The sequence below is a fragment of the Antedon bifida genome, chromosome 2, assembly GCF_963402885.1.
Source record: "Antedon bifida chromosome 2, ecAntBifi1.1, whole genome shotgun sequence".
Taxonomy (NCBI): Eukaryota; Metazoa; Echinodermata; class Crinoidea; order Comatulida; family Antedonidae; genus Antedon; species Antedon bifida.
Window position 1 is genome coordinate 25,691,189 of NC_136227.1, and position 22,028 is coordinate 25,713,216.

Sequence of the window (22,028 nt, forward strand, 5' to 3'; positions counted from 1 at the left end):
CTTACATACTGTAAACTTAGTAGGTGGATTTTGATACTTTGTAGACATTTAGCACAATGTCACAACCAGAAAGACCCCTAAGTCACTGATTATACTTTGTGACTGCCAACTATTCCAATCAAAAGTATAATTGTAGACATTTCAGGAAAACGTCAGACTTTACCAGAAAGACCCCATTTTAGTAAATATTCATACTTCATGTGGAAAACTCCCAAATAAGTATAATCCAATCGAAGATTGAATATAACCTTTTTAACATGATTAGATTCCTAGTACAGTCTATAGGTGTGTTGAGTAAAGTAAATTGTTTTGTCAACGTATATTGCCAGGTTGACATACCGTAGGCCTCCTATTCAAAATAGGCACACGAAACCTTTTCGACGATGAGCGATTTACTCTATTTTTTATTTTACCTTGTAGCTTATTAATTAGTTTTACCATGGTTCAACGCTTGTATATAGCAATGCAGCATATTTGTATTTTCCATTGTTCGTTTGTTATTGTAAAAATTACATCAGAGTTTGTAATTATTAGACTATTTTGATGCCTAGTACTATTCTACCACCAGAACCATGGAGTGAGTGAGCCTCGAACCCCTGCCGATGTTATGGCTACGTAATTACGGTTCCACTGTCTTAACCGCTCGGCCACTCACTCACTTAATTTGAATAACCCACCTCAATACATTGATAAAATATTAACTGACTTAGGCCTACATAAGAATAAAGGGAAATTACATATACGTCAATACTAAATAAATAATAAACATCGGAAGCGTATCTTAAATAAATCATTTTACATCTGTTTTTGTGATTTTCATAACCATTAGTTCTATATACAACAACGGTAAAATACAAAGTTAGCGTCATCCACCCAAACCATCAATTATTACTCTAATTTTTGGAAAGTAAACGTCAATTCAAGTAAAGATTTATTACTATGAATATCATTTTGAAATGTATTGCATGTTTTAAAAACGTCAAATTAGTAGCCAATAATCTTTTCATTTTTCATTTTTTAAATTTTTATTTATTTTTCATTTACTTTGTTATGAGTATTCCAAACGTATAATCGGTAGAACAGCAATTAGACAACTTATCACCGTATCACCAATAATTCTTATTGTAATGTTTAAATGTACATGATTTTGTCTGAATCTGAAACCACAAAGATGTATTTGTCCCCTTGAAAAAATGGTTTGTTAAACGTTAATTTTTAAATTTTATAAGTGAAAACATGATTTGTTTCGTTTTTTTTTCTATGGAAGTGATCAACTTGGTTAAAACTACATTAATGGCTTATCCTAGTCTTATTTTATTAATCTTCATGGACTTTAAACAAAGTATTACAGAAAAGTTATAGGAAATTATATTGAATTAAAATGAATTTTTATCGACATAAATCATTGTGTCATGTGCCGTTGTCTTATTAATATTATCAATGCAGTCTGATGCAAATATTAACTGACTTTAAAAAGAATAAAAAGAAGAATTACATATATACGTGATCTGAAGTACTAACTAAATATCAAACTCAATAATCGGAAGCGTATTTTGAATGAATCATATAACAGCTGCCTTTTTTATTTTCGTAACCATTATTTACAAAAAAATTGTACATACAACCTTAGTATATTGGTCTATCATCGATCCCAAAACCATCGAGAAAGAGAGAAATAATAACAACTTATGGTAATCTCATTGGATACGTTGAATATAGCATCTGTTTTTAATAATTATTAATTTCAAATAAAATATTAATTCATTCAATATAGGCCTACATTATACATCCACTTCACAACCATTAAATAATCTGACAAGTGAAGTTTTATAATTTCCTCTAACTTATATCTTTAAAGATTCACAAAGAAGCATTAAACAATTGTAAGTTTCTTTTACATTCTACCTCGCGACTATGTTTGTTTAGTTCTATTGTGAAGAGCAGTTCGTGTAATGCAGACGAGATGGCCATTTTTAAAATCATCTTAATTTTGGTTGTGTTTCCGTTATACTGTACAAGTTCTAAAGGTAGGATTGAGTTAATTTTTCAGTTAGTTATATTATGATATGTCTTATAGTAACATCACAATTAATAATAATGGTCTGTTAAGCACCTCTGTTAAGTAAAATGATACCGTAACGTGTAAAAATAGTTTCATGCTCATATTTAGGCCACACGGGTACTTTTCCATTTTTATCCTTTATAAAGTGCATTTTTATGATGAAATACCAAAGCTTGGCTCCTACTCTAAACACAACGCAAATAATTTACCAATTGGGTCCTAACATTAAGGACATTAAATTGTACAAACTAAACAATTCATTCTTTAACAATATGAGGACGCTTTAGTCCTTATTCTTATTAGACCCCTTCACCTATTATTATTATTATTATTATTCTCCGTTAATTTTATGTAGAACACATTAATTTTTAGAAAATGTACAAAGTACAATGTATACAAAACCAGGCAACATAACAACAATTCAAGCCATCATTATTAATAAATTAATTTAACTTTGATAATAATTATGATAGCTATTAATTTAACTTCATAAGGTTATCATTTCCATTTGTAATACCACCGTACAATAATGTATCGGTCCATATTTATATCTTTTTCTATGTTTCCATAATATTCTTCATTATAAAAAAAATCTTATTTTTCATCTTTAATTTTATTTTAAGTGGTTTCAAATATTACAATTATTTGTAAGGTATGTCCAGGCGATTTCCGCTGAACGGCGCGAAATCACATCAATGTACTATTATCTCTGTTATTATTTTCAGTTTATAATATTTTTTTTCTCATTTTTTGGGAGCATACTATCATTTTTTTATAATCTTCAATACAAACTACATCATAAAGAAATTTGTAATTTAAAATGCCTATCGTAATTATTATATGTTTTTAAAAACTACTCATATCATTTATTAGTGAGTAAGAACAAGTAATAACAAATAAAATTGACTGAAAATCAAAATTTAATTTAATTTATTTATCAATTTATTTAAACTATTATTCTTGAGTGGTTTGGACTATTTTATATTTTTTATTATTGTTTACATGTTACAGACGCAGCAAGTGCTTGTGACTGGAATTATCAAGGCTATAACGACCGTGTACGGTGCTCTTCATGGAGTAATCAAACAGCTGCTGAAATCACTCAGTACAATCGATATCATCCAATAAAACGTTTGTAAGTGTGATACTACTTTGATAAGTCTTCATTTAGGTATATGACCGTAACCATACAAACAACAATTAAAACACGAAAAGAAGAAATAATTAGCTTTCTTTTATTGAGTAACATTAAAATTGGCTATAAACCTAATTGGTTAGAATTGGAATATCTCTAAGAATTCTTATTATGTTACTGCATGTAATAGTTACAATTGACTGGAATATGTAATTATTTAAAGAATTGCAATACCAATAATATGTAAACACCAGGTTTACTAAAATGACGTCAAAAGGCACTGTCATTATTTCTTAGACGTGACTAAGGAATAAAGAACCATTGGCATGGTACTTATCGATCTTGGCAACAAAACATGGAATTGATTCGCAATATAAACATTGATAAAAAGATTTTTGCAACATTCTGGCAATTTGCACATCTAGATTTTGTTTAATGCCATTTATCGGTTTTTGAATATAAACTCCTCGACTTATATTACTCTACTATAATAAGTGCTTGTCAGCCAATGTATTTGTTGGTTTAAATCACTGAACGACTGTAAGAATAGATTTTTTTTCAAATACTTGTGAAATCAGAAATATTTTTGTGCACATATATTGTAGAATTTCCCAATTGCGCCATGAAGTACTTTACTAAACAGGCAATCATGAAATTAGTAAATTAATTATAACGGTGATTACGGTACAGTATTTTATTATATTACATATAGTAAATATGTGAACGTGATTGGTTGAAACTGCATCACATGACTACTGCTGCGACGATCGTAAATCGTATATTTCCTCGAGTATTTCGCGTGATTATCGTGTACCATATAACATATAAAATCTAGTAAATTCTCGAGGAGTTTGATATTGACTGTGTAATTTGCGTGTGGCAAAAAATAAACTAGGAATTGAACTCGCGTAGATTAATCCACATCATCACGAGACTACGTTTTACACGCCGCGCCACGTAAGTTTAAGAATTTGTCATTTTGTGTCGCACTTTTCAGGTCGTGTCCATCTTTGTTATGCAAATATTTGCTGAGTCATCATTGGCAATGAGCTTAAACTCATTGGTCATCGGTGACTCTGCGAATTTGCGCTTGCGCAGTTGTACTTTTTACTCAACTTCAGTGATACATAAAGAAAAGAATCCAGCGAAATTACGCCGATGAATGCACGTGAATCCCTGGGGTTTTAAAAAAGGTAATGCGATGACATTTACGCCTACACTAAGAAAAATGATTTGAGTAAACACAGAGTGTATCTATAAAATAAGTAAAATAATCATCTCACATATAAAAAATAAATTACTTTTTAACATAAATTGTACATAAAAATACAGAAAATAGTTGTTCAATCATAATAAAATTCATCAATTACACTGGAGCGTCTTTTAGTGAAATTGCGAAGTTCTCAGATACTGGTGTTTTTAGCTAGTTAGCCGTTACAAAATGACACACTACATCTGACAAATTAAACCTGTCGACGCTATCGTTAACAATAATCGGCGATCTTCTACGTAAACATTGAAATTAGTAAAGTTCAAATATTATTTAGAGTTTTTAAAATTCCACATTTAAGTGTAATTTGAGCTGTATATATAAGGTATATGTACATTAGTTCTAGTCGTTCTCCGTAAACGGGAAAATGGCAACTTTATCGTGCGCGTCTTCAAAAAGTTAAGACGACGGAATTTCAGGCTAAAGCTCCGCTCACTTTGTCAAAGCTCTTGCATAAATTATTCATGAGCACCGTCCTGTGCCTTCCCGTCCATACTGTTGATTTCGCGACGCGGTCACCGAATCGGACGATTCTCGAGCGAACACATTATTTGCAACAATGAATTCACCACCAAGAGGCGAATCATCAAAGATCAAAAGAACTTAAATTTGTTGCATATCTCTTAAATTGTTGTATCAGGATATAGTAAGTCGAAATTTCGCCATAGTAGTTCGAAATTCAGACATAATAAATATAGTATTTTATATAGCATAGTAAGTCCAAATATATATTATCAAAATGTTATCTTTTAATGCCTTTTTATCATGATTGCATTCGGCTCCTTTAGCATTCGGCGCTTTTCTATTCGGAATTTTATCATTACGTTCGGTTCAACAACGATCTCAACAAAAATCTTTTCAATATTGCGTTATATAGAACTAGTAGTCTTTATTTTCTGGAAATCTTGACAAAAGAGACAACCCTCAGCATGACGTTAAATAGGGAGACAACAAAGTTCTCAAATAATTCTCAATATTATTATTGTTAGTGTATTTTACCAACAAGGCGATACAATTTTATAACGCTGATTACAATATTCAAACTACCAACTTACATAGACATAACAATACATTTACAGGAAAATGTTTTTTACATGTATTAATTCTTGTGAAATATTTATAATGATGATTATAACAAAGGAGAAACATTATATTCACTTAAAATTGTAGAGTTTTTGAGCCACTTTTTGAAAACTATTAAAACATTTATTGACAACATAATTATTATTATTTTACTAATCAGCTAATCCTGAAATTAGTAGTTAATTTGTAGTGTATTTTTATTGAATATTCAGACTAACAACGAACATAGACATAAGAATACATTTATATGAAAATGTAAGTTGACATGTATTAATGTATACTCTGCATTGTTTTTACTTTTAAGGTATTTGTCCAATAACACAATAAGTACATTGTCAGACAACGTATTTGCTGGTTTAACATCATTGAACGAACTGTGAGAATTGTTTTATGTTAACCTACTTGTAAAATATTTATGATTACAAACAAGTCAGAAACATTGTGTGCATTTATATTGTAGAATTTTCCGAATTGCGCTACTTTTTGAAAACTGTTAAAAATATATTGACAAAATAATTGCTATTCACGACTTTCCTAAAATGAAACATTTACTAATCAGGCAATGCTGAAATTAGTGAAATTAATTATAACGCTTATTACGATACTTGTATTTTTTTATCGAATATTCAGACTACCAACAAACATAGACATAAGAATAAATTCATACGAAAATGTAAGTTGACATGTATCAATGCACTTACTCTGCATTGTTTTTACTTTTAAGGTGGTTGTCCAATAACACAATAAGGACATTGCCAGACAACGTATTTGCTGGTTTAACATCATTGAACAAACTGTAAGCATTGTTTATTTTCAAATACTTAGGCCTATACATTATTTATAATGGTGATTACAACAAAACATAGACTTCAACACAGTAAAATAGTTTACTACTGTAAGAATTGTTTTATATTCAAAACCTATGACTCAACTAAAATTAGCACCCTGGAAATTACTTCCAAAAGAGAAATATATTTTGTTTTATTTTCTTGTCAATTAAAGATGTATTGTCCATTGAAACACAAAAAATGAAGGTCAAAATATTCTAAATTTAAATTGGCCATATCAAATTAATATTAAAGTTATTCACTTTAAGTCGAAAATTTGAGGCAAAAACAACAAGTTTACGTAATTAATTTGATTACATTTCGTCTGGAAAATCGTCACGAGTGAAAGTAAACAAAGATTTCAAACCACGAGTATGCATTATGCATGATGCTAATTAGGATTGTTTACAACTCGTCGCGGTTGAGAAGGTGTTTTCACACAGATCGCGAGGAAGTTTTATGATTATGCATACAGAGTAGCCAAACAAGCGCTTTGCATTATGAGATATGTTTTGATCGAAAACTTTTACTGGAAGTCAAAGTTATTTTTTAAACAAAAAAACGTCCGTATTTCGGTTAAATTATTTTTTTTTCAACTAATTTTTGTTGAAAGTTAATAACTATTATGATACTTCAAAATGACCCACTTTTTTTCGAAATATTAAAAAAAAATTTTTTTTGGAATTAGTCAAAGAGACAATACATCTTTAATATAAAAACAAATCCTTGCTTTAATGTTTCTTGGAATGGCAGTGAAAAAAAAAGGATTCTATCTCAATTACAACAATTAGTAAGTTGTCCTGTAGTTAAATATTGGGTTTACAACCATACTTACGAAGGGATTCTGTGATTGTCGAGTCATCTACAGACAGTGGTATGTCTTTAACTGTAATTCTAGTGAAGTTAATTTCATTGTTTATAATAATTTATTAATATTCAGTCTACCGGGGAACATAGACATAACAAATTAATTTATAGAAAAACAATTATTTTCCCAACCTATACATAAAAAAACCATACAATTATAACGCTGATTACGATACTTTGTAGTGTATTATTATTATTGAATATTTATACTACCAACGAACTTGATATATGTACGAAAAACATTTAAGTACATTGCCAGCCAATTTATTTGCTGTTTAAAGTCATTGAACACATTGCATGGAATGCACTAATGTTTAATGTTTCTAAATGCTCCACTTTTTGAAAACTTTTAAACAATTTATTGACAAAATATTTAATATTCCCTACTTTCCTTGTTACTAATCAAGTCAAAACAAAAAGAATACATTTATAAGAAAATGTAAGTTGACATGTTAATGTACTTACCCTGCATTGTTTTTACTTTTAAGGTCTTTGGACGGAAACCAAATAAGAACATTGCCAGACAACGTATTTGCTAATTTAACATCATTGAACGAACTGTAAGAATTGTTTTATGTTAACCTACTTGTAAAATATTTATGATTACAAAGAATGAGAAACATTGTGTGCACTTATAATGTACAATGTTTCGAATTGCGCTACTTGCATAATAATTATTATTCACGACTTTCTTAAAATGAAATATTTTACTAATCAGACAATTTAAATTGAAATTATTGAAATTAATTGTAACGCTGATTACATTATAATAATTTATGAATATTCAGACTAAGATACTCCGTAGTGTATTTGATTGAATATATATACTATATAATATAACATAGACGTACGAATACATTTATATGAAAATGTAAGTTGACATGTTAATGTACTTACTCTGCATTGTTTTTAATTTTAAGGTGGTTAAGCAAAAACCAAATAAGTACATTGCCAGACAACGTATTTGCTAATTTAACATCATTGATCGAACTGTAAGAATTGTTTTATGTTAACCTACTTGTAAAATATTTATGATTACAAACAAATCAGAAACATTGTGTGCACTTATATTGTAAAATGTTTCGAATTACGCTACTTTTTGAAAACTATTAAAAATATATTGACAAATTAATTATTATTCACGACTTTCCTAAAATGAAATAATTTACTAATCAGGCAATGCTGAAATTAGTGAAATTAATTATAACGCTGATTACATTATAATAGTTTAGGAATATTCAGACTAAGATACTCTGTAGTGTATTTGTATTGAATATTCAGACTACCAACGAACATAGACGTAAGAATACATTCATAGAAAAATGTAAGTTGACATGTTAATGTACTTACCCTGCATTGTTTTTACTTTAAGGTATTTGTACGAAAACCAAATAAGTACATTGCCAGACAACGTATTTGCTGGTTTAACATCATTGAACAAACTGTAAGAATTGTTTTATGTTAACCTACTTGTAAAATATTTATGATTACAAACAAATCTGAAACATTGTGTGCACTTATATTGTAGACTGTTTCGAATTGCGCTACTTTTTGAAAACTATTAAAAATATATTGACAAATTAATTGCTAATCACGACTTTCCTAAAATGATATATTTTACTAATCAGACAATCCTGAATTTATTGAAATTAATTATAACGCTGTTTACATTATAATAATTTATGAATATTCAGACTAAAATACTCCGTAGTGTATTTTTATTGAATAATTAGACTACCAACAAACATAGACATAAGAATACATTTATATGAAAATGTAAGTTGACATGTATTAATGGTTACTCTGCATTGTTTTTACTTTCAAGGTCTTTGCACAGAAACCAAATAAGTACATTGCCAGACAACGTATTTGCTGGTTTAACATCATTGAACAAACTGTAAGAATTGTTTTATGTTAACCTACTTGTAAAATATTTATGATTACAAACAAATCAGAAACATTGTGTGAACTTATATTGTACAATGTTTCGAATTGCGCTACTTGCATAATAATTATTATTCACGACTTTCTTAAAATGAAATATTTTACTAATCAGACAATTTAAATTGAAATTATTGAAATTAATTGTAACGCTGATTACATTATAATAATTTATGAATATTCAGACTAAGATACTCCGTAGTGTATTTGATTGAATATATATACTATATAATATAACATAGACGTACGAATACATTTATATGAAAATGTAAGTTGACATGTTAATGTACTTACTCTGCATTGTTTTTAATTTTAAGGTGGTTAAGCAAAAACCAAATAAGTACATTGCCAGACAACGTATTTGCTAATTTAACATCATTGATCGAACTGTAACAATTGTTTTATGTTAACCTACTTGTAAAATATTTATGATTACAAACAAATCAGAAACATTGTGTGCACTTATATTGTAAAATGTTTCGAATTACGCTACTTTTTGAAAACTATTAAAAATATATTGACAAATTAATTATTATTCACGACTTTCCTAAAATGAAATAATTTACTAATCAGGCAATGCTGAAATTAGTGAAATTAATTATAACGCTGATTACATTATAATAGTTTAGGAATATTCAGACTAAGATACTCTGTAGTGTATTTGTATTGAATATTCAGACTACCAACGAACATAGACAAAAGAATACATTCATAGAAAAATGTAAGTTGACATGTTAATGTACTTACCCTGCATTGTTTTTACTTTAAGGTATTTGTACGAAAACCAAATAAGTACATTGCCAGACAACGTATTTGCTGGTTTAACATCATTGAACAAACTGTAAGAATTGTTTTATGTTAACCTACTTGTAAAATATTTATGATTACAAACAAATCTGAAACATTGTGTGCACTTATATTGTAGACTGTTTCGAATTGCGCTACTTTTTGAAAACTATTAAAAATATATTGACAAATTAATTGCTAATCACGACTTTCCTAAAATGATATATTTTACTAATCAGACAATCCTGAATTTATTGAAATTAATTATAACGCTGTTTACATTATAATAATTTATGAATATTCAGACTAAAATACTCCGTAGTGTATTTTTATTGAATAATTAGACTACCAACAAACATAGACCTAAGAATACATTCATAGAAAAATGTAAGTTGACATGTTAATGTACTTACCCTGCATTGTTTTTACTTTTAAGGTATTTGTACGAAAACCAAATAAGTACATTGCCAGACAACGTATTTGCTGGTTTAACATCATTGAACAAACTGTAAGAATTGTTTTATGTTAACCTACTTGTAAAATATTTATGATTACAAACAAATCAGAAACATTGTGTGAACTTATATTGTACAATGTTTCGAATTGCGCTACTTGCATAATAATTATTATTCACGACTTTCTTAAAATGAAATATTTTACTAATCAGACAATTTAAATTGAAATTATTGAAATTAATTGTAACGCTGATTACATTATAATAATTTATGAATATTCAGACTAAGATACTCCGTAGTGTATTTGATTGAATATATATACTATATAATATAACATAGACGTACGAATACATTTATATGAAAATGTAAGTTGACATGTTAATGTACTTACTCTGCATTGTTTTTAATTTTAAGGTGGTTAAGCAAAAACCAAATAAGTACATTGCCAGACAACGTATTTGCTAATTTAACATCATTGATCGAACTGTAACAATTGTTTTATGTTAACCTACTTGTAAAATATTTATGATTACAAACAAATCAGAAACATTGTGTGCACTTATATTGTAAAATGTTTCGAATTACGCTACTTTTTGAAAACTATTAAAAATATATTGACAAATTAATTATTATTCACGACTTTCCTAAAATGAAATAATTTACTAATCAGGCAATGCTGAAATTAGTGAAATTAATTATAACGCTGATTACATTATAATAGTTTAGGAATATTCAGACTAAGATACTCTGTAGTGTATTTGTATTGAATATTCAGACTACCAACGAACATAGACGTAAGAATACATTCATAGAAAAATGTAAGTTGACATGTTAATGTACTTACCCTGCATTGTTTTTACTTTAAGGTATTTGTACGAAAACCAAATAAGTACATTGCCAGACAACGTATTTGCTGGTTTAACATCATTGAACAAACTGTAAGAATTGTTTTATGTTAACCTACTTGTAAAATATTTATGATTACAAACAAATCTGAAACATTGTGTGCACTTATATTGTAGACTGTTTCGAATTGCGCTACTTTTTGAAAACTATTAAAAATATATTGACAAATTAATTGCTAATCACGACTTTCCTAAAATGATATATTTTACTAATCAGACAATCCTGAATTTATTGAAATTAATTATAACGCTGATTACATTATAATAGTTTAGGAATATTCAGACTAAGATACTCTGTAGTGTATTTGTATTGAATATTCAGACTACCAACGAACATAGACGTAAGAATACATTCATAGAAAAATGTAAGTTGACATGTTAATGTACTTACCCTGCATTGTTTTTACTTTTAAGGTATTTGTACGAAAACCAAATAAGTACATTGCCAGACAACGTATTTGCTGGTTTAACATCATTGAACATACTGTAAGAATTGTATTATGTTAACCTACTTGTAAAATATTTATGATTACAAAAAAAATCAGAAACATTGTGTGCACTTATATTGTACAATGTTTCGAATTGCGCTACTTTTTGAAAACTGTTAAAAATATATTGACAAAATAATTGCTATTCACGACTTTCCTAAAATGAAATATTTTACTAATCAGGAAATCCGGAAATTAGTGAAATTAATTATAACGCTGTTTATGATATTCCGTAGTGTATTTTGTATCGAATATTCAGACTACCAACAAACATAGACATAAGAATACATTCATAGAAAAATGTAAGTTGACATGTTAATGTACTTACCCTGCATTGTTTTTACTTTTAAGGAATTTGCAAGAAAACCAAATAAGTACATTGCCAGACAAAGTATTTGCTGGTTTAACATCATTGAACGAACTGTAAGAATTGTTTTATGTTAACCTACTTGTAAAATATTTATGATTACAAATAATGGGGATTACAACAAAATATAGACTTCGATTCAGTAAAATAGTTTACTACTGTAAGAATTGCTTTATATTCAAAACCTATGACTCAACTAAAATTAGCACCATGGGAATTACTTCCGAACGAGAAACTTGTCACAAAATGTATTTTGTTTTATTTTCTTGTCCATTAATATAAACAAATCCTAGCTTTAATTTTTCTCTGAATGGCAGTGAAAATCTCTATTACAACAATTAGTAAGTTGTCCTGTGGTTTAATATTGGGTTTACAACCATACTTACGAAGGGATTCTGTGATTGTCGAGTCATCTACAGACAGTGGTATGTCTTTAACTGTAATTCTAGTGAAGTTATTTCATTATTTATTTATAATGATTTATGAATATTCAAACTACCGACGAATATAGACATAACAAATTAATTTATAGAAAAACTATTATTTTCCCAACCCATTCACAAAAAACCAATAAATTATACCGCTGATTACGATACTTTGTGTATCCTTGTTGAATTTTGCGTTAAAAGAAGCCGCGTTACACGCCCTTTTAGACCACACCCGGTACAACACACACTCGTGCAGAATTTGGCCTAGAATGTGTAAGTGAACACTCCTCTTATTGTTTCCTGCACTCTTGATGGGCTGCTCTTGGCGGTGCCTGGGTACCTGCCGTGGGCTATTTTCTCTGAGCATCCATGCGATGTTTACTTGAATTGGACTTATTACTTATATACAGTTATTTATGTGCAGTTTTACATGGACGAACGTTCAGTTACTAAATTAAACTAGCCTGGGTGCAGAACAGTAATATACACATTTGCGGGAAAAAAGTATAGGAAAATTTTTTTTTGGTTTTTCTGATAGAGTATACCATATAGAATGTCAGAAAAAAATCCCCATCCCAGGGTCTTGGGGAAAATTTTTTACGCCACTTTTAAATTTTGGCCTATATAAACACGCACAAATTCCCGGAGGGGATAGGGAAAATCAATAACGGTTTTTGTTACTTGCAGTTGTGTTTTAATGATTAAAATTAGTAGAGGCTTACTTTAATAACTACTTCTCATAGTAGTTGATGAATCAAGTCGATACGATGACATCATCATGCCAGAATCCAATATGGCGTCCAATTTGGCGGGAAAAACAGGGTATTACTAAACCCCGCAAAACCCCCGCAAACCTCCAAAAAAACATAGCAAACCCCACCGAACCAACATAAATGTGATTAAATCATGGAGTGTACGGCCCACTGGGTATATAAAATATTAAATTTCTACTGTTAACTACTTATTTTGGGGATAAAACATCATTTTTTGGTTAAAAATTAGCAATCATTTTTTACTAAAAAATGATGTTTTACCCCAAAAATAAGTAGTTAACAGTAGAAATTTAATTTTTTTTACATGGATATACCCAGTGGGTCGTACACTACATGATTCAATCACTTTTATTATGTTGCTTCGGTGGGGTTTGCTATATTTTTTTTGAGGTTTGCAGGGTTTAGCAATCATTTTTGACCAAAAAATGATGTTTTACCCCAAAAATAAGTAGTTAACAGTAGAAATTTAATTTTTTTTTACATGGATATACCCAGTGGGTCGTACACTACATGATTCAATCACTTTTATTATGTTGGTTCGGTGGGGTTTGCTATATTTTTTTGGAGGTTTGCAGGGTTTAGCAATAATTTTTGACCAACAAATTATGTTTTACCCCAAAAATAAGTAGTTAACAGTAGAAATTTAATTTTTTTTTACATGGATACCCAGCTGGTTGTACACTACATGATTCAATCACTTTTATGTTGGTTCGATGGGGTTTGCTATTTTTTTTTAGGTTTGCGGGGTTTAGCAATACCCTGTTTTTCCCGCCAAATTGGACGCCATATTGGATTCTGGCATGATGATGTCATTGTTATCGACTCGATTTATCAACTACTATGAGTAGTAGTTATTAAAGTAAGCCTCAGCTAATTTTAATCATCATAACACAACTCCAAGTTAAAAAAAAATGTGAATTGGTTTTTCCTATCCCCTATATATAGGTATTTGTGTGTGTTAATAGGCATTTGTGTGTTATATAGGCCAAAATTTAAAAGTGCCGTAAAAAATTTGATGGGGATTTTTCTGACATTCTATACGGTATACTCTATCAGAAAAAACAAAAATTTTCCTATACTTTTTTCCCGCAAAATTTGTACTGCACCCAGGCTAAACTGTTTAAGCCAGACTTACGTTGTATGCGTTTTATATTTGTATAATATGAGCTATGAGATATGAGTACGAATATGTAGCGTATTTTAATTGAATATTCAGACTAAGATACTCTGTAGTGTATTTTTATTGAATATTCAGACTATTAACAAACATAGACATAAGAATACAGTTATAAGAAAATGTAAGTTGACATGTTAATGTACTTACTCTGCCTTGTTTTTACTTTTAAGGTGGTTATACAAAAACCAAATAAGTACATTTCCAGAGAACGTATTTGCCGGTTTAACATCATTGAACATACTGTAAGTGTTTTACGAAAGCCTAATCATTGCACATGAGTAACAATATTATTTAGAAATAGTAAGCCGAATTTCGACATAATACATCGATTATAGAGGAGAAAACAATTACTCGAGATTGGTAACGTTTGTTTTAGCATTTTATGTCGCACTTGCCGATAGTTTACACGTGTGCATCATTGCCAGCCAACGTATTTGCTATTAATTTAAGATCTGTTGATATAAAGTTTGCGGTACACCACGTGTATTAGTTCTGACTTGTTTAAAAGGCATCTGAAATCATATTTATTTCAACAATTTTACGAGTTCTAGCGGCCTTAGAACTTATCTTTTTGGAAAGAATTCGGCGCATTATACATATGAATTGAATTGAATTGAATTGAGTTTCTCGACGTTTCGATCAATATGCTTTGATCGTCCTCAGGAGTGAGGTCACACGTGGTGTACCGCAAACTTTATATCAACATTTGATTTCGCCATGCAAACCTTCAACTATTTAAGATCATTGAACACATTGCATGGAATGCACTAATGTTTAATGTTTCTAAATGCTCCACTTTTTGAAAATGTTTAAACAATTTATTGACAAAATATTTATTATTTCCTACTTTCCTTGTTACTAATCAAGTCATCCTGAAAATACTTAATTTAATTATAAAGCTGTTTAAGTTCCCTGTAATATATTTATTATTGAATATTCAGACCACCGACGAACATAGATATAAAAGAAAAATTGAAAGTTTACTGGTAATAATGTACTTACTCTGCATTGTTTTTACTTTTAATGTGTTTGTACAATAACTGTAAGAATAGTTTTATGTTCATATATATGTGAAATTGTTTGCACTAATGTAATGTTTCTAAATGCTTTACTTTGAATATTTATACATTTATTTGACAAAACAGTTATTATTTCTGACTCTACACTACAATAAATAGTTTATTGAAGGAGCAATCCTGAAATTAGTAAAATTAATTACAACGTTGACATTATATTAATGTACTTACTCTGCATTGTTTTTACTTTTAAGGTCTTTGCACAGAAACCAAATAAGTACATTGCCAGACAACGTATTTGCTAATTTAACATCATTGAACGAACTGTAAGAATTGTTTTATGTTAACCTACTTGTAAAATATTTATGATTACAAAGAATGAGAAACATTGTGTGCACTTATATTGTACAATGTTTCGAATTGCGCTACTTGCATAATAATTATTATTCACGACTTTCTTAAAATGAAATATTTTACTAATCAGACAATTTAAATTGAAATTATTGAAATTAATTGTAACGCTGATTACATTATAATAATTTATGAATATTCAGACTAAGATACTCCGTAGTGTATTTGATTGAATATATATACTATATAATATAACATAGACGTACGAATACATTTATATGAAAATGTAAGTTGACATGTTAATGTACTTACTCTGCATTGTTTTTAATTTTAAGGTGGTTAAGCAAAAACCAAATAAGTACATTGCCAGACAACGTATTTGCTAATTTAACATCATTGATCGAACTGTAAGAATTGTTTTATGTTAACCTACTTGTAAAATATTTATGATTACAAACAAATCCGAAACATTGTGTGTATTTATATTGTACAATGTTTCGAATATTGCTACTTGCAAAATAATTATTATTCATGACTTTCCTAAAATGAAATATTAGGCCTATACTAATCAGGCAATCCTGAAATTATGGAAATTAATTATAACGCTGTTTACATTATAATAATTTGTGAATATTCAGACTAAGATACTCCGTAGTGTAGTGTATTTTTATTGAATACTCAGACTACCAACGAACATAGACAAAAGAATTAATTTATATGAAAATGTAAGTTGACATGTATTAATGTTTACTCTGCATTGTTTTTACTTTTAAGGTTTTTATACGAAAACCAAATAAGTACATTGCCAGACAACGTATTTGCTGGTTTAACATCATTGAACATACTGTAAGAATTGTATTATGTTAACCTACTTGTAAAATATTTATGATTACAAAAAAAATCAGAAACATTGTGTGCACTTATATTGTACAATGTTTCGAATTGCGCTACTTTTTGAAAACTGTTAAAAATATATTGACAAAATAATTGCTATTCACGACTTTCCTAAAATGAAATATTTTACTAATCAGGAAATCCGGAAATTAGTGAAATTAATTATAACGCTGTTTATGATATTCCGTAGTGTATTTTGTATCGAATATTCAGACTACCAACAAACATAGACATAAGAATAAATTCATATGAAAATGTAAGTTGACATGTATCAATGCACTTACTCTGCATTGTTTTTACTTTTAAGGTCTTTGTCCCATAACACAATAAGGACATTGTCAGCCAACGTATTTGCTGGTTTAACATCATTGAACATTGAGCTGTAAGAATTGTTTTATTTTCAAACACTTATAAATTATTTATATTGGTGATTACAACAAAACATAGACTTCAACACAGTAAAATAGTTTACTACTGTAAGAATTGTTTTATATTCAAATAGGCCTACTTGTGATTCAACTAAAATTAGCACATTGGGAATTACTTCCGAAAGAGAAACTTGTCACAAAATGTATTTTGTTTTATTTTCTTGTCCATTAATATAAACAAATCCTAGCTTTAATGTTTCTCTGAATGGCAGTGAAAATCTCTATTACAACAATTAGTAAGTTGTCCTGTGGTTTAATATTGGGTTTACAACCATACTTACGAAGGGATTGATTGTCGAGTCATCTACAGACAGTGGTATGTCTTTAACTGTAATTCTAGTGAAGTTATTTCATTATTTATTTATAACAATTTATGAATATTCAAACTACCGACGAATATAGACATAACAAATTAATTTATAGAAAAACAATTATTTTCCCAACCAATTCACAAAAAACCATACAATTATACCGCTGATTACGATACTTTGTGTATCCTTGTTGAATTTTGCGTTAAAAGAAGCCGCGTTACACGCCCTTTTAGACCACACCTGGTACAACACACACTCGTCCAGAATTTGGCTTAGAATGTGTAAGTGAACACTCCTCTTATTTTACTAATCAGGCAATACTGAAATTATTGAAATTAATTATAACGCTGATTACATTATAATAATTTAGGAATATTCAGACTAAGATACTCCGTAGTGTATTTTTATTGAATATTCAGACTACCAACAAACATAGACATAAGAATAAATTTATATGAAAATGTAAGTTGACATGTATTAATGGTTATGTCGCACTTGCCGATAGTTTACACGTGTGCATCATTGCCAGCCAACGTATTTGCTATTAATTTAAGATCTGTTGATATAAAGTTTGCGGTACACCACGTGTATTAGTTCTGACTTGTTTAAAAGGCATCTGAAATCATATTTATTTCAACAATTTTACGAGTTCTAGCGGCCTTAGAACTTATCTTTTTGGAAAGAATTCGGCGCATTATACATATGAATTGAATTGAATTGAATTGAGTTTCTCGACGTTTCGATCAATATGCTTTGATCGTCCTCAGGAGTGAGGTCACACGTGGTGTACCGCAAACTTTATATCAACATTTGATTTCGCCATGCAAACCTTCAACTATTTAAGATCATTGAACACATTGCATGGAATGCACTAATGTTTAATGTTTCTAAATGCTCCACTTTTTGAAAATGTTTAGACAATGTATTGACTAAATATTTATTATTCCCTACTTTCCTTGTTACTAATCAAGTCAAAACAAAAAGAATACATTTATAACAAAATATAACTTGACATGTATTAATGTACTTACCATTTCTTTGTACGAAAATTAAATAAGTACATTGCCAGACAACGTATTTGCTGATTTAACATCATTGAACCAACTGTGAGAATTGAATGCATTTTTATTGTGGAATTTTGCTCTTTAATTTTCCACATTATTGCTACTTATCTCACCAGAACAACACACCGGGATTTGACCCACTTACTCTTTTCGAATAGTGTACCAAGTTCTTTAACGTGCACTATTATGTACACGGGACCAACGGCTTTACGTCCCATCCGAAAGACGAGGCAATGTCAGTAAAGCATCTTGTCTAAAGATACAATTTACACAATCACCACTTTTTACAATTATTTTTAAAAACTTAATAAGAGTGAATTCAATACAGTAAAATAGTTTACTAATCAGGCAATACTGAAGTGAAATTAATTACGCTTTGTAATGTATTTATTATATATAGTCAGACTATCGACAAACAATAACATAAACAATACATTTATAGACAAATGTAAGTTGACAAGTATTTATGTACTTACTCTGCATTGTTTTTACTTTTAAGGTCTTTGGACAGCAACCGAATAAGTACATTGTCAGCTAATGCATTTGCTGGTTTAACATCATTGCAATATCTGTGAGAATTGCTTTACGAAAGCCTAATCATTGCACATAAGTATAAATATTATTTAGAAATAGTAAGCCGTTATAGTAGATGAGACAAAAATTAATAGAGATTGGTAATAATTTGTTTCGCACTTGCCGACAGTTTTTACATGTGCATCTTTGTTATGCAAGCATTTGCTGAGTCATCGGCAATACTCATTGGTCATCGGTAACTCTGCGAATATGCGCTTGCGCAGTTGTACTTTTTACTCAACTTCAGTGATACATGAAGAAATGAATCCAGCGAAATTACGCCGATGAATGCACGTTAATCTTGTGATTAACCCCTGATTAAAAAAGGTAATGCGACGACATTGGACCTACACTAAGAAAATTGATTAGAGTAAATACAGGGTGTATTTCTTTTTCAAATAAAAAATAAATACATCTAGAACAACATTTACATAATTATTTAGCTAATAATAAAACGAAGTAAGTGACACAATATTATAAATACGATAGAGCTTTTTTTATTCCAAATGTGATACAATTTTAGAAATGTATTCAGCGAAAACTATAGAATAAATAATCATACTTAGGCCTAATCACATATTAAAAATTACTTTTTGAACATAAATTGTGCATCAAAACACAGAAAAGTAGTTATTCTATCATAATAGAATTCATCAATTACACTAGAGCGTCTTTTAGTGAAATTGCTAAGCTCTCATATACTGGTGTTTTTAACTAACCGTTACAAAATTACGAACTACATCTGGCAAACTGTTTATACCGCGACGCGGTCTCCGAGTCGGACTATTCTCGAGCGAACACGTAATTTACATAACAATGAATTCACCAAGAGGCGAATCGAAGATCAAAAGAACTGATATTCGTTGCATATAGTATCTCTTGGATTGCTGTATATAATATAGTAAGTCGAAATTTCACCATAGTAAATTGAAATTTAGATAGTAAGTCGAAATATTATCAAGATGTTACTATTAATGTAGGCTGGTATGTCGTTTATATGAATGTCGTGTATATTTTTTGTTAAAAGCAAACTTTGACTTTATTTCATATCTTGATAATATAAGGAATGAAAAAAAATATGTTGCCATTTTTTCTAAAGAAATTTAAAGGACCAAATTCAAGATTGCCGCCAATACTCAAATAACCCTATTTAAAACCAGAATATCACCAATAACACAAATTATGAATGTGGAACAAGTCCGTTTTGATGGTATTACACATTATACAATCTTAACTATGTATAGCGATAATCTGTCGGCCATCTTGGATTTCAAAATGGCCGCCACTAAAAAATAAATTTAAATACTTTTTGTTGTTTCAATACAATGTTCTAAAATAGTCACTTCTCATAGGATTGTCTAAATATAAGGCTGTCTAAAGTTGTCAATGTTCTCTATATAATAGATATATAATACCCCTACTATGACCCTTGAATTACCTAATCGTTCAAAGTTGGAGTTGCAAAAGTATGGAACAACTTACATTGATATCAAATATTCAGCAACAATTAATTCTAAATCTAAATTATAGATCTCATTTCTTTTCATAAAGAAACTTGTATTTCAATGTTTGTATCTCAGACAGGACCACAATATAAAACAAGTGTATTTATACCTTACTGGCAATTATACCCGCCACAGGGCGGCTTTCTAAATTAGTTTAAAGCCTTCTCAGACCCCAGTGTCCCTATACCCGCCAACCTCCACCCCTCTTCAATAACATCCCACACTCTTTTTTAAAAACAAATTCTTCCCAGGACAAATGTCAATTCAACTTTAGGGTTAGGGGTATACATAGCTATGATTGGCCTATGTTTTAAGTACGTTGTAAACTGTGTAAATGAATAGGTGTCATATTGGCTGATATATATAATTTAGATACTGCGGCCCCCAGCCTTCTTTCTCCTATCACCATCCCAGCCACAAAAACAAACTCCTCCCATGGACAGTTCAAATGTAGTAACTTTTCCTAGTACAATTCCAATCACGTTATACTTCATTACGCCAGTATTTCCGCCCCTCTTCCTCCCTCCCAACACATCCCAGATACTGGGTGATTGTGTTTAAGACGTTTCCAGTACAAATTATGTTAGCTATCACTACCAACTCATAATCCCTCAGTGCCTGTTTTCAGATGTAGTTTAAAACATTCCCAGTACAGTTTCGGTCTTGGTGACAGGCATACATCCCCACCCCCTTTCCAGGGCTAATTAAAATACTTTATAACAATTTCCTACCACACAGTTCTGGTCAATTTGATAGCTTACTACCCTTAGCCTAAGCAAAATTAAATCGAAAGTGAGGAAAAGTGGGCCATTTTGACCACATTTTGGCCCCTAATGCTTGGTTCCCACTAGAGACGCAACAAAACAACGTAACGCAACGTAAGAGATTTGACCAATCACAAGCGATGGATTTATTTGACGGTCGCTTGTCATTGGTCAACTGGTTTGCGTTGCGTCTACGTCCTTGCATTGCGTCCTACTGGGAACCAAGCTTAACTTAGATCCTAGATGGCGGATGATGTTCAAATTAGAACTTTCCCGGTACAATTCTGGTCATTTTGATACCCAATATGTAAGGTTATGTGCAGTAACAAAAATTTGTATAACGAACAAACAAACAAACGTACAAACTCTCTAACTTATAATATAGATTGTGAAATCCTGTATAAAGATGGTGTTCAATAATAGATGCGTTATTGCCATGTAATTCAATGTCTGAAACTTCAAGGCCATGGTCACCAGTATGGTTGGTAAGTTTTCAACCTGTCAACTTTTGGCAGAAGCTTGAAGAAAGATACAGCTCATTCACAAGCTTCATGGGCA